The following is a 17,376-nucleotide window of genomic DNA, read 5'->3' on the forward strand; positions in this document are numbered from 1 at the left end:
AGAGGGCATTTAACTTCAGTCACTGAAGAGAAGACATACCTGAATTTCGTCACTGTAGAAGAGTGTTAGTCAAACTTCGCGATCACTGCAAAGAGAGGATATATATATATATATATATATATATATATATATATATATATATATATATATATATATATATATATATATATATGTATTAGTGGCCATGATACTTGCCAAAAAAAGTACAAACCATTTTGATTATTGTTAAGCTATGAGGACCAGTACTACTGGTCTCTGCAGAAGACCTGCAGGTAAAAAAGAAATAACAGTTTGTGCTAAGTAGCACACAGAAGTGACTGCAGCACACAGCAGCATTAGCAAAGGACCGTGTGAACAGGAGAACATTCCACCACAGCTCAGTAGAAAGAGCAGGTTGGCGGTACTCTGCTATCAGGCTCTCAGAGAGGAGGTGATGAGTAGTGTCACGGATCAACAGCAAAGTGTCAGCGCCAGTAACATAATCATCCACAGAGCTCAGTAGTAACAGTAGCACCAGCGAGCACAACAGGTTTGTTACAGGCCATTAGCACTCAGACAAGTCGGAGACAGCTTTACTTGCTCAGGTTAATGGCAAAGACCAGTAGCATGAGTAAAGGTCATTGGCACAGGTCACTCGTGCCGTCAGATGTTACGTCGTAAGGACGTGAAGAGGTAAACCACCACAGGTCTGGTGAACCGCTACGGGTCAATGGAACCACCACAGGTCAGTGGAACCACCACAGTACTGGTTAACCAACACAGGTCAGTGGAACCTCCACAGGCCTGGTGAACCTCCACTGGTCTGGTGAACCTCCACAGGTCAGTGGAACCACCAAAGGTCAGTAGAACCTCCACAGGCCTGGTGAACCTCCACTGGTCTGGTGAACCACCACAGGTCAGTAGAACCACCACAGGTCAGTGGGACCGCCACAGGTCTGGTAAACCACCACAGGTCAGTGGAACCTTCACAGGCCTGGTGAACCACCACAGGTCAGTGGAACCCTACGGGCCTGATGAACCACCACAGGTTTGGCGAACCACCACAGGTCATGAGCACGTTAGACTAGCATAGGACAGTTATCATTAGCACAGGTCATTTGTTCCAGCATGAGTGTGTGTGCTGGTAGCAGGGACCATCCATGGTCTCTTGGCTCGCCAGTTTACGGGTGTCGTGGCCCGTCATAGTCGCAGGTACTCCCAGAGGCCACCAGAGGCGGGACGAGCCATAGCCACAGGTCCTCCACGGGTCACTGGGACGGGACAACCGTAATACAAGTCAGGGTACGAAGTACAGGTCACCGGCACAAGTCGCTGGTACAACACAGCTCACGATATTATATAAAAACAAGTCACATGGAGAAACAAAATTAAGATTCTGAGTTTCGTGTTACTTTCACCGGTTGGACCATAAATGGTGTTTGCGACATTGTAAAATTCAGAGGCTTCACCAGCGTGAATACCATCACATCCCTGGTTCCTTCCCCGGGTTATGGAAAGCAAGGCGGGTCATCAGTAATAGCTCATGATCCAGATCTTATCACGGGCGAAATATATTATCACGGGTCGTGGCCGGCCTCAGCATCAGCCTTCATTTACGGGCTGCGAAGATCGTCACGGAGGTCACGCCCGTTGTGCAAGAGGCCCGACCTGACCTGTCCGGCGTGCTGACCATACCATCCTATACACAGGGTCGTTGTCTCCTGCCTTGCGCCTTCGCCCGGAGACCGCTGCGATGGCCCGGAAGACGCCCGCACTGAGGTGATTTACGAGAGGAAATTAAATATCAAAATGTGGGGAGCGAATTGCTCGAGCCAGGATTACTCATCACGAAGACAGAAGACCTCCGTTCCCTTCACCAGTCTAGAGGTGAGACGGGCACGACAAAGGAAGACCAGACAGTTAGGGGGAACTTTTTTCTTGGTGACCGTCAAGCCCCACTAGTTCTGTCTACCTCCTACCGGTTTCCCTGTCTAGCTTCTCCTAGCACACTTCATACCGTACTTAGACTACGTACGTCCACCAGTTCACAGTCTAGCCTCCTGGTGATCCACTGACTAGCTCTTACCAGTCTTCTAGTCCCTTCCAGTCTCTATCTACCTGCCCACTATATAGTGTTCATTAGTCTAAAGTGTCCACCAGAGTCTCATATCTCTGGTTCGATGTTCAGCTGTCTGTCCTCGACTCCACACCTCTCACTCTGTCGCCTCATTCATCTAAACCAGCGGTTGAAGAACTCCTCAGTGCGGTCGCGGACCGACTTCAGGGGTGACCACAAAACTAGTTTCAGAAGAAATTTCACTGGGCTTCAGAAGAGACCACTGTACCATCTTCGAGGACCACTGAACTAACTTCAAGAGATCATGGGACCTGCTTCAAGAGGCGCCAATGACCCAGTTTATTAGACAAGAGAGAATAAGACATTATCCTCGTAGGAAGTGAAGACGCTTGGCATCACCAGCGTTCGTCAGAGCTCGCCTTCACCCTTGAGCGTGAAGTCGTGTCACACCAAATTTGATATCTCCGGAAATAACAACTCCATTCATGCCCCAGCAACTCTGACATGAAAGTCCCTGTGATGAACAAGATTAGACTCAGTGCTGGTATGTCAATACTTGAGCAGAAGGGAATGTTTCTTTTGCTCTTAGCTTAGGCATTGAGATTTTTTTTCCCCCCCTCCGCCCAAGTCTCTTTCCAGCAGTTTTCTCCTTCGTTTTTGAAGATCAGACTAGCATGAAGAGAGTCGTGACGCCTCGTCTTCTGGAGCAAGACATCACGCGGGCAGGTATATCTGTCGCCTTTACTTACATGCATCAGATAGCATCGTACCCCAGCCAGAGGTGTGGAGAACGGACGAATTGCAAATGTTTACCAGGCATTTTCAGCTGTGTAGTTCAGTCTTCCCTTCTTTTTGGTAAAGAAAAACTAATGAAAGAATTACACCGGCACGATGACCCTTACTCTTTGATGAGGGAGGGAAATGAATCGAAGGGAAAGTAAGGTTAAGAGAGGGGGAGGGTGTGGTTTGAGGCAGTCATTACGGTGGGGGCGGTGAGTGGAAGGTCCTGGACCAGGGGTTACCTACCTGCATGCATTACCTATATTGCTAATTTGGGCGCTGGCTCTCTCTCTCTCTCTCTCTCTCTCTCTCTCTCTCTCTCTCTCTCTCTCTCTCTCTCTCTCTCTCTCTCTCTCTCGTTCGCTCTGTCTCCCTCTCTGGCCTCGCCAGTGAGACTGGTGCAGGCGCAGGGACTCGCATCAGTGGATTAATGTATTGGTGAATCTTACTTTGTTTCATGGCGAGGAATGATAAGATGATTATACCACGGACAGTGCCATCAGTGTACGATGAATAACAAAAAAAAAAAAGATTGACTGATTGAAGAATATGAGTGAAGGATGAAAAACAGTGTACCTACAGAATGAACAAAGATATAAGTGAACAACAGTGAACAAGGTGTGTGTACATGGTAAGTAATGATACGAGTACACAATGATAAAGAACATATCATTGAACAACGAACTAAGAACATATCATTGAACAACGAACAAATTTTTGAACAAAAAAGGGTCCTGTGTGTGAGCGCGTAGTCAGGAGTTAATGCTGCGGCCAAAAATTGTTCCTGCTTGTTTGTTTCTTGGTCACGATGATAGGTTCCTCTTTCTCGTGATGGAGACCTGTGATAGGTAACCAGTGATCATAACGAGGCTGGCTGATATCCAGAGAGATGTGGGGGTAATCACGCCCTTCAGTATGCTGTAGGATTGAGAGTGTGGGAGTCCAGTTGGGGCCCAAACATGTGGCCGGTTCTCAGAAAATCTCTGTTGGTGCGTCGACGTGCAGCAGTGCAAGGCTCACCCTGGGTGGGTAGCGTGACGTGTGACAGCTCAAGCTTTGTGTGGGTGGGTAACGCGACGTGTAGCAGCTCAAGCTTAGTGTGGTTGGGTAGCGTGACGTGTGACAGCATAAGCTTAGTGTGGATGTGTAGCGTGATGTGTGTAGCGCAGGTGGCCAGACAAGGGGATTGTGGTGGTGGTGGTGGTGGTGTTGGTGGCAAGCCAGGGGGTATTGTGGTAGTGGTGGTGGGCGACCATCGAAGAGAAGTGTGGTGGTGATCGGTGTGAGGTAGAGGGATGTGTTGTGGTGGTAGTCGTGGCCAACCAGGGTGGGAGGGAGTGAGTAGTGTGGTGGTGGTGCTTGCCACCCAAGGGAAGTGTGGTGCATGACTGTGGCGACGCAGGGGGGCCACGTATGTCCCCCAGACAGGCACGAGCTGCTGCTGGAGGGTGATGGAGGGGGAGGAGGAGGAGGAGGGGGGGGTCATGACCTCCCGCCTGCTGGGGTACCTGCAACCTGCTGCACCTCCTGCCTGCCTGACGTCACTGTGGAAGCCTCGTGCTGTGCCTGGCGCAGGTGCTGTGTTCGCTGTAACTGTTCCTGAAACCTGTAGTGTGGTTGGTGTTGTGTCCGGGTGCTGAGTGTGACGATGTCTGGGTGCTGGTGCTTGGGGAGGGTAACAGGGCATCGGACCATCCCAGCCGGACACGCCACCCTAGCCATAGTAACCCCCCCAGTGAAGCATTGCGAGTCAGGCTTCCTTGCAGAGCACCTCAATCGAGCACCCGTGACGTTCCTTAGACGAGCGTCCCACACAAGCGATCCAGAGCTCCTTAGACGAGCGTCCCACACAAGCGATCCAGCCATAGAGCTCAGTACACTCTTCTGCAGGGATGTTGCCTGTGATGCCTGACTCCTCTCCAACCCCTGGCACTGTGGGGGGTTGTGGATGGGTAACCCGACAGCCTCAGCGCCCCTCATCCGCCTCCCGAACCCTTGGCACTTTGGGGGTGTGGGTAAGCGTGCCCTCTCCTCTCCTCCTCCCAGAGCCCTGGGTGCACTTCACCCACCACTCCACCCCTCAGTGCCACTCTGACACGTTTAAACCAACAGAGATTCCGTCACGTTTGCGGCACACACAATTACCTCGTCAGTACGTTGCACACTAACTACAGTAAAATATGCCTCAGTGATTGGCCACTTACGAAGAACTTTATGCAGGCGCTAACGATGTAATTGTCATAATAGGCTCAAAACACCTGTGATAAAGTAACATGAAAATAAGCATTCATCAATAAAGTCACCGGCTTAAAATACACGAGTTAATGTTCCGAGTTTGACTTTGCGTTGCGTTGAAACTGCAAGCTTGTAGGCGTGTGTTCCATGCCTGTGGCACGTATGACCCCCCTCTGGTCATGGTTAATGAGTGTCGGGCATGTGACGCCTCTGGCCCTCATGACTGCAGGAGTGTGATCTGCTTGTGACATGTGTGTGTGTGTGTGTGTGTGTGTGTGTGTGTGTGTCACCTCGAGCTATGGAGGATGCGTGTGACAGACGTACATCATCTCTAATCCTCATTCTCCAAGAAATGATCAGATCAAAAACATTGTTGTTAATTTTGATTATGAGAAAGTCCTTCAAAAAAAAAAAAATGGGAATTTCAGTGGATGATATTAAGAGGCATTTACTGTGGCACAATGAAAAGGTAAAAACCTCTACAAGGAACTTGCGTGTGACAGTGTTTTCGTCACTCTGTACATAGATTATATCTACTACACTAATTAGAAGTTACGAGAGCAATTAGTCTCAAGTATCAAGTGAGCAGCTCTTTTCCCTATTTTTTCTTTTAGGACCAATTCTGTTTCTCGTAAGGTTTCGGTATGTTTACCGCTTCGCTGTCATGCGTAGGATCCATGAAATTACGGACAGATGCCATAAATAGACACGTGACCCTTTCTAAATATGGCTCTTGAGAGTATTGTATTGGGGATTGACTTACACCAATTTACGCCACACTGTTGGTGTGTAATGTGTGTGTGTGTGTGTGTGTGTGTGTGTGTGTGTGTGTTCACACTGCAGGGGGGTGTACAGCCCGTCTTGCGAGACAGTGTCTACGTGTTTGTATGTCTATGTAATTAATTACGTATATGTAATTACCTGTTTATACTCTGCGGGGACGGAGTTTTACACTCGAAGGCCCCATCTCCTGTGTGTGTGTGTGTGTGTATGTGTTTAAAGATTACTCATTTTTTCTACTCCCCCTCCACCCATCGGATCCGTACAGCCTTAGGGAAAGCCTGGCACCCAGGCACTGTGAGCGTGTGTCAACAGCCCAGTAAATCACAGGGTCTCCACAACGCCCTAATGCCATTTTTCTGCCCATTCTGATAGATTTTATTGCCTCATATATCGTACTTAATTATATACTCCGGTGGAGCTATATTTTTTAAGGATTATCCATCTTTCTCCTTAAATATATGAAAATGAGTGACTGATATAGCTTGATACAGTCATTCATCTTCAGTCAGGGCCACACGCTGTCGATACTCGTGCAAGAGTAATCAACACTCCGCTGAGGGTATAATGCCACACAGTATATATTGCCGCAGGCCACGGCGGCGGTGCAACACAATGGATTGACACAACACAAGAGCAATCAGAGGCGTCACGTTGACAAGTGGGGCTCATGAGAAATGGGCGGGCCGGGAAGGTAGCACACGCATAGTTTTCATTAACATTGCAGACATTATGTTACGCTGGATTTGACCACGCCTTAGCCCCTCACACATGCGAATCGAACCTTCGTTTATATTTCCTCGATCAAACTTCGAGCGGAAAAAAGAAATTGTCGTCCTTTCGAAAATTTTCAAGTCAAGGTTTCCAGTCTGTCTAACAGGTGGGGACCCATGGATTTCCCCCACGGAGCTGGGACTTCCTACCATATCCTTACAGTCTGTCACTCATGCCTTTGTTGTTTGACTTGCCCTCAGGGTCTGCCTACAGCTTTCCCAACACTTAGGACAAAAAAAAAAATATATACATATATATATATATATATATATATATATATATATATATATATATATATATATATATATGAATAATAATATGGACAGCTTCATGCAGGAATGAGATCCAACTGAAGGAGAGAACATGTGTGTTTGGGTTTACTTCGTACACATCCCCAGCAGCCAGACCTACCTACCTTCAGGCCCTTGGGAATGCCACTCACGGGTTGAAATGTTTTATCGCCAATAAAACAAGACATGTTATGTGGCCACAAATGAGCCGAGTTTAAATATAGATTTGAAGTTTTAATTTCCTGTGGTTTTACCGCGCAGTTGATAACGCATGCGCAGGGACGCCCTTGCAGAGGCACCAAGGTTCAAACCTTCTGTCAGACATTACAGCATGCAGTATTACAACACACAGCCTTCACATGTTTTTTTTTTTTTACGTTGACCATACACACAGTAAACCACATACACGTTACACCATGTGCGCATTGCATCACTGGTGCGAGTTGTTCCCTAGTACAGGGGAGGGGGGTCACTAGTGGAGGTGTGGAAGGTGGTGGTTGGTCATTAGTGGTGTTGTGTGGGGTTAGGGGTCGGTTACTAGTGGCGTTGTGGAGGTCGGCGGTTGGTTATACTAATGGAAGTGTGGGGTTAGGGGGTTGGTCTCTCATGGTGGTGTGTGTGGGGTTGGGGATTGGTCATTGGTGGAGGGTGGGGGTTTGGTCACCTGTGGAGTTGTGGATGGTGGGGATTGGTCACTTGTGCCCCAGCCGGGCAAGGTAAACAGGGTGGGGTGGTTCAGTAGAAGTGCCCCCCACCCTTTCAGGTACCCAGGTGGAGTTGTCGGAACATTGCTGCCTCACCTCTAAAGGTGCCCACACACACACCCAACCCTTAACCCACTTCAAAAAAGACTCTCCATCATATTGCCATTAAACGCGTGGCGTTACGGAAATCCCAATCCTGGGGCTCTGGGATCGCCAGTGGCCAGGAGGGAGTACAGTCTGGTTAAGAACCATCCCGCCTCACATGAACCCATCACTTCTCTCCTCCTGCGTGGAGCGCATCCTCGAAGCTGAAGGAATTCCATAAAAAGAGTGTCCTGGAGTCGTAGAATGATAATGATAACAATGATAATGATAATGATAATGATAATAATAATGATAATAATCATAGTAGTAATAATAATAATATTAATGATGATGATAATGATAACGATATTAATGATAATAATAATGATAACGTGCTCAGGAACGCGTGTGGCCATAATTGTAAATAACATGATCACTGTTGGAGTCACTTATCATCATGTTCCTCAATGAAACCAAACCCGAAGGCGACCCTGTTTCCTGCAGGGTGAAATAACATCCCGTGTGAATATGAAACAATTAATCCTCTATGTTGTTATAACATTAACTCGCTGTCTATTTCCCTACTGTCCTTCGTGAAGATGACTGTGGCTCACCTTACTTCCAGTATTCCAAGAGGATCTAGATTCGACTAGAACTTTTATATGGGCGAAGGCTACCCACGTCTTGATAGTAACAGTACCTGATATGAAATGTCTCCTCTTCAGATTTATAAGATAGTCGATAATAACAGGAATTTCTCGGAAACTTCATTAATCTCCTGATCTCAGGGATGAGAAATCAGCTTACACTCTGTGCTGGTCTGCTTGGCGACAATGGTCGTATTTGTTTTTTCATTCCATGGGTATTTCCACAAACGGAAGAGGGTGTCGCAATCTGTTTGGAATATCTCTTGACAAGTTATGATTGAATTTCCCGACGCATCCGTCGGAAATGACAATTTCGTGAAAAAAAAAGAATGTGTATAATTATATCTACCCAAAAAACATGTACAGTATTTAGAGAGAACATTACCGAAAACATTTCACTATAGGGTATTTGTTATACATGCAAGTGTGTCTCTTGTGGACACGGAGCCTCACTTTTGTGGCGTAGGTTCAGACCGAGGTATGGTGCAGGACTACAGGACAGACAAAGTACAAGTGTACCACAGAGAACTTGACTAGTTTGCATCACTTTGCATCACGTGAGATCAGAAATGACGTCTAGATGAAGTAAATTAACTAAATCTTATTGTTGAGAGTAATGAGAGAAGCAGCGCTGAATTACAAGGACGAACTCACTCGTTACGATAATTATTTTATGGCAATATCACAAGGAAACTGCCAGCAGGTCAGACCTGCGGGAGAGAATCACATTTCGTAAGTTGTGGGACGTATGATATAAGTCGTCTCATGTTTAAACATAGTAGAAAGCATGAAGGAATAAAATGAACTTCATAATCGTTTTTTTTATTTTATTTTGAATCATTGTTCAGAATGTAGCCAGTTAGACGATTCTAAATCATGGCGTTCTACACTCTTGAAAGTTAAGAGTAGATATACGATTACGTAGTGTTACGCTGAGTGAAAGTACCCAAGTTTTTTATCCATAGTCGCGTACGACGAATGGACTGAACGTTGATGACTTCAGATAAACAACGACGTACATTGATGTTAGTTGCAGTCACAGAAGAGCAGGACTGGGAAAAGATGAAGTTGATATTTACATTCGGTGCTGTATAGAGCATCCGGTGCCTTTTCAGATGGTGCGCAGACCACCACTTGTAACTTGGCTGCCTCACTAATGACGCTTCTTGACTTAACAGCCACCCAGGCCACCAGACAGCAAAGAGTATTGCTGACAGCAGAACTCTCCTTTCTTGATATACAGAGGAGAGCACCGGAGAAAAGGGGCGCTGGTGACGAAGTGGAATCTTAGCAGCGAGACAAAGGTTGACAAATTTGACAAGTCCGGGTCATGGGTGACCGAGCTCAAAGCGGGGGCTCTGAACTAAGTTTGAGCTCTTGCTCTTGCGGAACTCGAGCGGACCCAGAAGGAAAGAATGAGACTGTGTTACAAACCATTGGATCACTTGAGGTCTGGTAGGTAGGTACGTCTGTGGGAGGACCAGTGTTGTCGCTAGGGGTGCAAGGAGGAGATGCGTCTTTCGGAGAACTCAGGCCATGGTAGCGTCCTGGGTGCTAGTGTACTAACCGAAAACAGTCTCGTTTGCGCCACTAGTTTAGCTATCTTCAGTCGTACCTTCCACTCGTCACTCACAGTTTTACTTCGTTCACTCGTCACTAAAAGTCATACTCTTCCTTACTCATAATTCACACCTTGTGTTCCCTTGTACCCATCATTATCACCATTTAACGTCTCTGCATTCCACTCCTCGAACACCGGTCCTTCCCTTCACCCATCACTGTCCCTCTCGCTTGTCCCTAACGCTCAGAGCACCGCTCCATCATAACCAAGACTCAGGAGAGTGCAAGCGAGGCATACTCCCCCTTCCCCTACAGTAAGGTTCTGATATACTTGTTAGTGTATGAATGACCTTAGGGTCCACATCACCCAACCCTCTTCCATTTTTTGTGTGTTTTCCCCCTACATAACCTCAGAAACGAAGTTCTTTTCTCTATATGTTTTAGGGAGAAATATTCCTATTTCAAAAAAAGAAAAAGTGTCTTGAACTTACAAAGACGTCGAAACGTATCCAAAATAAGGTTTAGGGGGTATATAGAGAGGGGGAGGGTGGTGGTGTTCCCAGCCAGCGGCCGTTCCCAGCGCCGGCATCTGCGATCCGCGATCTGCCAAGGATACCGCTGTGACATTAGTAGGATAACATTGTGATATTCCCGGCCCGACGGGAGGCCACATGGACCCGGTAATGCCCTGGAGTGCCACATAATAGGCTCATTCTGGCTATCAATTTGAGCGTCTAACACATTACATGTAATCTGGGCAGGAGAGCGGCGGCTCGGGAGTTAAAAGCCCCGTTAAGAGGCACTTCCCTTCCCTGTGTCAATGGCGACGCGTCAGAACCTGACCAAAGCGGGTGCCCCGCGGGGCGGGATGGGGTTAGGGGCGGGGCGAGGGCCGGGCTGGCCGGTCGGGGCTGTGGGGGTTACTCTCTACCAATGTTTGTTCTGCAATAAATGAAAATTTTAATAATTACTTCGTGTCATTTATTCCGTTTCTGAGAGTTTTGTGGTGTGTTTACTGCAAACACAGTCTCATACAATGATTCCCTCTTTTTTTTTTTCACGTACGAAAAAGTGTTTAGGAATATTAATGTAGGCCGGCATTGAGGTTAATTAGTTCTGAATAACTCATTGCGCTATGCTTTCGAGACATTTCCAACCGCATTTGAGAGTGACTGCTTGATCTGAAGCCGGTACCAAAGGCTGGCAATAAATACAGTGAGGGAGGGGGGGAAATTATTTGCGTTCAAGCAACAAAGACTTTAGCCTTTCAGGACAGATTAGCTACAGTTTCTTTAGAAAGCAATTCCCTTTGAAGGCGCCAGGGTGGGGGACCCGTCCAAGTGGTCGTGGGGTCCAAGCCCCACACACACACACACACACACACACACTCGTACGACCCGTCGCACGACTGTGGACCCCAGCGCTGCCGGGAGTTATTTCCATTTTTCTTTCCCCCCCTCCCTCGTCTTTCTATTTTTCATCTTTTGAAGGAAACAGAACCGGCGGTGGTGGCCGGTACCAGCGCTCGCCCTCGGGTTTCGGACGACCGTTTTCTATTTACCGGGTCCACGCGCGATGGTCTTCGCCGCTCCGCTGCCGCCTCCGCTACCCGCAGCGTGGGAACGCTGCCCCCGGGGACCCCTCTGGCCTCACCCCAGGGGCATCACTGCCCTGCTCCTGCGGGAGACACGCTGCTGCCCCATCGCTCCACACACCCCAAGTGCTGACGGTAATTGCTCCTGGGGGAGGGAGCTCACGGTTCCCAGACACTGATTACTTTTGCTGGTGCAGGGGTAGAGACGTTGCGACTGGCCACGTACCCATTATTCCCGGGATTTTTTTTTCCCCCGTCGTGTGGTGCAGCCACTCATTACCCCGACGTAACTAGAGTCTTTTTACAAATTCAACATTACGAATGTTCTCCGCAAGGATTAATTGTCAGAAAAGTCCCCAGTGCACGTAAGAAATCCCTTAGAATTTATATATTCAATATCTTAGGTGATTGCAGAACGATGATAGAATATTGATAGAAATACAGGTTGGCGAAACGAAGATCCCACAAGGTGAAACCAGGTTGGGTGTTATTCGAACACTGATTCGAAGACCTTCGACAACTGTATCACGAGACGTCCAAACCATCGTTGTGAAACATCTTATTTTGAATATTTCGTCCATAAAATTGTCAGACTCATTTTAGGATGATTATGATATGCGAATTGACTTGAGCACTTGTTCTTGGTGTAAAAATACTTCCACTAGACACAGACTAGACAAAATACTATGTGATACCTTCATTGACACTGACTGCCACTGGTTTGCAGGGATACAGACCACTGAACACTCAGGTTTTGTGACAATTATAACTGTTTAACTCCTTGAGTACGACGGTACTCTCCTTGAGCAGGACGGCACTAGCGTTAAGCACGACTTGTCTGACCCTTGAGTACGATGGCGTCGACGGTACGACCCTGGAGTATGATGTCGTGCCCTTTGACCTAACGTTTATGAGCCTGGACAAAGTTCAGCCCATTATACTCAAGTCACACCCAGCTCAAGGGGTTGAACCCTCCGTGTCAGTGCACCCATCCTCTGGTAATTCCACGTATTTGATTCTGTTGAACAAATACACCCCAGTGTGTAACATTGGGGTCACGTGCCGGTGTACAACGCACCACACGCCAAATGTACGCGTCAGGTACGCACACATAGCCCTTCTAGAAAAGTACACATATTAATCACTCACTCTCACTCACTCAATCAGATACTCACACACCGTTTCCTACACACCAATTGTTTATACGCTCGTCATTCACTGTCACTCCCCCCACACACTAGTTGTACCCACGATTCCCCACACAGTGATCTTTCCTATTACTCCCCACACACTAGTCCTACCCACCAGTCTCCCCACACAGCACTCTCCTACACACCAGTCTCCCACAAACCAGTCTCCTACACACCAGTCTCCCACAAACCAGTCTCCTACACACCAGTCTCCCACAAACCAGTCTCCTACACACCAGTCTCCCACAAACCAGTCTCCTACACACCAGTCTCTCACAAACCAGTCTCCTACACACCAGTCTCCCACAAACCAGTCTCCTACACACCAGTCTCTCACAAACCAGTCTCCTACACACCAGTCTCTCACAAACCAGTCTCCCACACACCAGTCTCCCACAAACCAGTCTCCCACAAACCAGTCTCCCACAAACCAGTCTCCTACACACTAGTCTCCCACAAACCAGTCTCCTACACACTAGTCTCCCACAAACCAGTCTCCTACACACTAGTCTCCCACAAACCAGTCTCCTACACACTAGTCTCCCACAAACCAGTCTCCTACACACCAGTCTCTCACACACCAGTCTCCTATCGGCTGTGATATACCCGCAGCAACTGTAAGTTCGCTGTGAATTATAACTTTTCCAGTGTACGACGCCATAGTTGTTGATATCTGGACACTGAGTGTCGTGAAGATGACACGGGCTCCACAGCTACAGGTGTCCCACAGGTGTGAGGGGCGCTATGCAGCTTCTCTGACGCCTGTCATTCACCACCTCCCCTCCCACCCCTCCTGCCACGCCCACATTCCCTCCTTTTGTTCTTAACCCCTTCCCCAGTACTCTCCCACCCATCCATCACTCACTTCTCCCATATTACTTCACTCCCATCACCCTCTCCTCCCCATCATTAACTCCCTCCCCATCACTCTCCTCTCCCCATCGTACACACTTCCCCTTCACTCACTCCCTTGCTTTCACTCACCCCTTCCCCAACACTCACCCCCTTCCCCAACACTCACCCCTTCCCCAACACTCACCCCTTCCCCAACACTCACCCCTTCCCCAACACTCACCCCTTCCCCAACACTCACCCCTTCCCCAACACTCACCCACTCCCCAACACTCACCCACTCCCCCAACACTCACCCCTTCCCCAACACTCACCCCTTCCCCAACACTCACCCCTTCCCCAACACTCACCCCTTCCCCAACACTCACCCCTTCCCCAACACTCACCCACTCCCCAACACTCACCCACTCCCCAACACTCACCCCCTCCCCAACACTCACCCACTCCCCAACACTCACCCCTCCCCAACACTCACCCCTTCCCAACACTCACCCCTTCCCCAACACTCACCCTTCCCCAACACTCACCCCCTCCCCAACACTCACCCCCTCCCCAACACTCACCCCTTCCCCAACACTCACCCCTTCCCCAACGCTCACCCCTTCCCCAACACTCACCCCTTCCCCAACGCTCACCCCTTCCCCAACACTCACCCCTTCCCCAACACTCACCCCTTCCCCAACACTCACCCCTTCCCCAACACTCACCCCTTCCCCAACGCTCACCCCTTCCCCAACACTCACCCCCTCCCCCAACACTCACCCCTTCCCCAACACTCACCCCTTCCCCAACACTCACCCCTTCCCCAACACTCACCCCTTCCCCAACACTCACCCCCTCCCGTACCCACGAGGTAGGAGGGGGAGGCGAGCGGTGGTGGACGACGATGACTGCCGTAATTAGTTTTGGGTTAAAAGGATTTTTCCCTGACTGGAGTAATACGGTTTGCTTGCACGTGTGCCGTAATAGGCTATCGGGGAGCCATGATTGATGGCAGCTAGTCTCTTTTTTTAGCTCCTCCTCATTGCGTACATGAAGCTGCTTTAACGTACGGCTAAAATAACAGACGGGTACTGCAAACGCTTCCCTGGATTAATTCAATTTTTTTTTTCGTAAAAAAAGAAAGAAATTGTGTAGTGAAAAATGAAATCGTGTTTGAAGATGTTGTATTAAACTGTAGTGTTGTCACACAGTAGGTGATGTCACACGGCAAGTCATGTCTCACTAAGTTATTACTATTCCTATCTAGGCTGCCATATGTGTCTTATATTAACAACACATTTCCTCTCGGCTCAATTTTAACCCCAGTGTTAAAATCTTAGCCACGGTCGTCTGCTGCTGTTCCTGTGTTTAACGTATGCTTGTTCCTTTGGTTATCTAACATGGGCAATTGACCAAAGGAGACGATGAAATGTGTATGTAGTTCCCATAATAAACTGGTGGTGTAGTTTTGTACATGTATCAATTACGCATCATGCGGGTTTCATGAGGCGATGTTATTGATCACTGCAACCCCGCCATGCAACCCAGCCAGCCAGCCAGCCGCCAGACTCTACGTCCACCTCTGTAGAGTCATGGTGGTAATAAATTACCGTCACTTCAGTAGAGTTACTGGCGTGGATACTTTAACCATCACCTTGGGAAAGTCATGGTGTGGATACGTTACCATCACCTGAGTAAGGTTACTAGTGTATATATACGTTACCATCACCTCAATAAGGTTACTAGTGTGTGGATACGTTACCATCACCTCAGTAACGGTACTAGTGTGTATATACGTAACCATCACCTCAGTAAGGTTACTAGTGTGTGGATACGTTACCATCACCTCAGTAAGGGTACTAGTATGTGTATACGTTATCATCACCTCTGTAAGGGTACTAGTGTGTGGATACGTTACCATCACCTCAGTAAGGGTACTAGTATGTGTATACGTTATCATCACCTCTGTAAGGGTACTAGTGTGTGGATACGTTACCATCACCTCAGTAAGGGTACTAGTGTGTGGATACGTTACCATCACCTCAATAAGGTTACTAGTGTGTGGATACGTTACCATCACCTCAGTAACGGTACTAGTGTGTATATACGTAACCATCACCTCAGTAAGGTTACTAGTGTGTGGATACGTTACCATCACCTCAGTAAGGGTACTAGTATGTGTATACGTTATCATCACCTCTGTAAGGGTACTAGTGTGTGGATACGTTACCATCACCTCAGTAAGGGTACTAGTATGTGTATACGTTATCATCACCTCTGTAAGGGTACTAGTGTGTGGATACGTTACCATCACCTCAGTAAGGGTACTAGTATGTGTATACGTTATCATCACCTCTGTAAGGGTACTAGTGTGTGGATACGTTACCATCACCTCAGTAAGGGTACTAGTATCTGGATACGTTACCATCACCTTAGTAAGGATACTAGTGTGTATACACGTCACCAATAGACTTTCTTAATCAGTCCTCCTACTACCGTAATGGTTTTTCCCACATTCCATTGATACCTATTATAAAACCAACACAAGGAATTCGTGATTATTTCCCTGCCAATATTACATCGTAGTAACTAGATAATCATGGTAACAGAATAGGAAAATTGTGATAGTTACCATAAGGACTACGCTATTGCATTAGTTACACTGACTTGGGCTTTCGAACACTGAGGTATGTACCGTCTCATGCTACCGTACCCTGCCATCATGGTAAACTCGCTCACTGCCATACCGTCTTACACCACCATACCTAGAGGGATGACTCTCCGAGCAGTATAGCGCCGATCGACTCCGAGGCACTGTCACACTACGGTAGCACACTCCACACAGATGACTCACATGCCCGGCCAAGACAACAGCCACCACGGTGGCATCCTTTAGAACCGAAACCTCGATCTCTTACTTCGGGCAAGATCTCCCAAGTTGATCATCTTTACCCAGTTGAAATCGTCAGATAATACTTTCCTTAACTTTTTTTTTCCTCCCATATTTTTTTATTGATGTAGATCATTGAATCTCTGGTCCCATGGTACGCTTGAGCTTTCTGGAGGTCGGATATAAATCATAACTTCCAGAATTATCCTGGCACATGATAATTACGCTTTATAATCCACTCTATAATCGATGGAGTCGCGGGTCTCTCCCACCCCCCCTTCAGCACACGACCAATCTACCGCTTGGTTAACCCACAACACAAATTATTCTGAATGATTAGACAGGCAAATACGCTGGCGATCGATATGTAAAGTGGCGGTCGGTCCCACGCCGCTGGAAGGCCGTGTGAGAGGTGATATAGGCTCTAGGCAGGACGGCGTGCGAGGCAGAGGGGTAACGAAGGAAAGATGATGCAGCGGGAGGGAGCGAAGACTTGTGTGTGACTGGACAGTTGAAGGGGAGAGAGAGAGAGAGAGATAGGATGAAGAGGAGTAGAGTCCATCACCTGAAAGAGGAGGGAAATGAAGGCTGAGAACTGGCAGAGAAGACACTGACAACTGGGAGAATGGGTGACCATCAACTCGGAAACCTACGCACCTTCTTTTCTTTTTTTTTTTTAGAACATACAGATCCAGAATTGTGATCATCCACAGGTGGAGCATCCGATACCCATAAGAGAGTTGAGGCATCACTCACCATTATGTTAGAGGCTTGTATTTCCCCCATACGCCTCGTTCCCCATGACGGGTATATAAAAGGAGTTGATCTCCACGCTTCCTCCATTGGCCCCTATGTCATCTTCCAAGATATATATATATATACAAGAGCTCTCGGAACCATCATACCGGAAGACGTTTCTCGCGGGAAGTACTATCATTTTCATACTGTGGCATAATTT

Source organism: Panulirus ornatus, chromosome 13 (genome assembly GCF_036320965.1).
Source record: "Panulirus ornatus isolate Po-2019 chromosome 13, ASM3632096v1, whole genome shotgun sequence".
In the NCBI taxonomy this organism is placed as follows: Eukaryota; Metazoa; Arthropoda; class Malacostraca; order Decapoda; family Palinuridae; genus Panulirus; species Panulirus ornatus.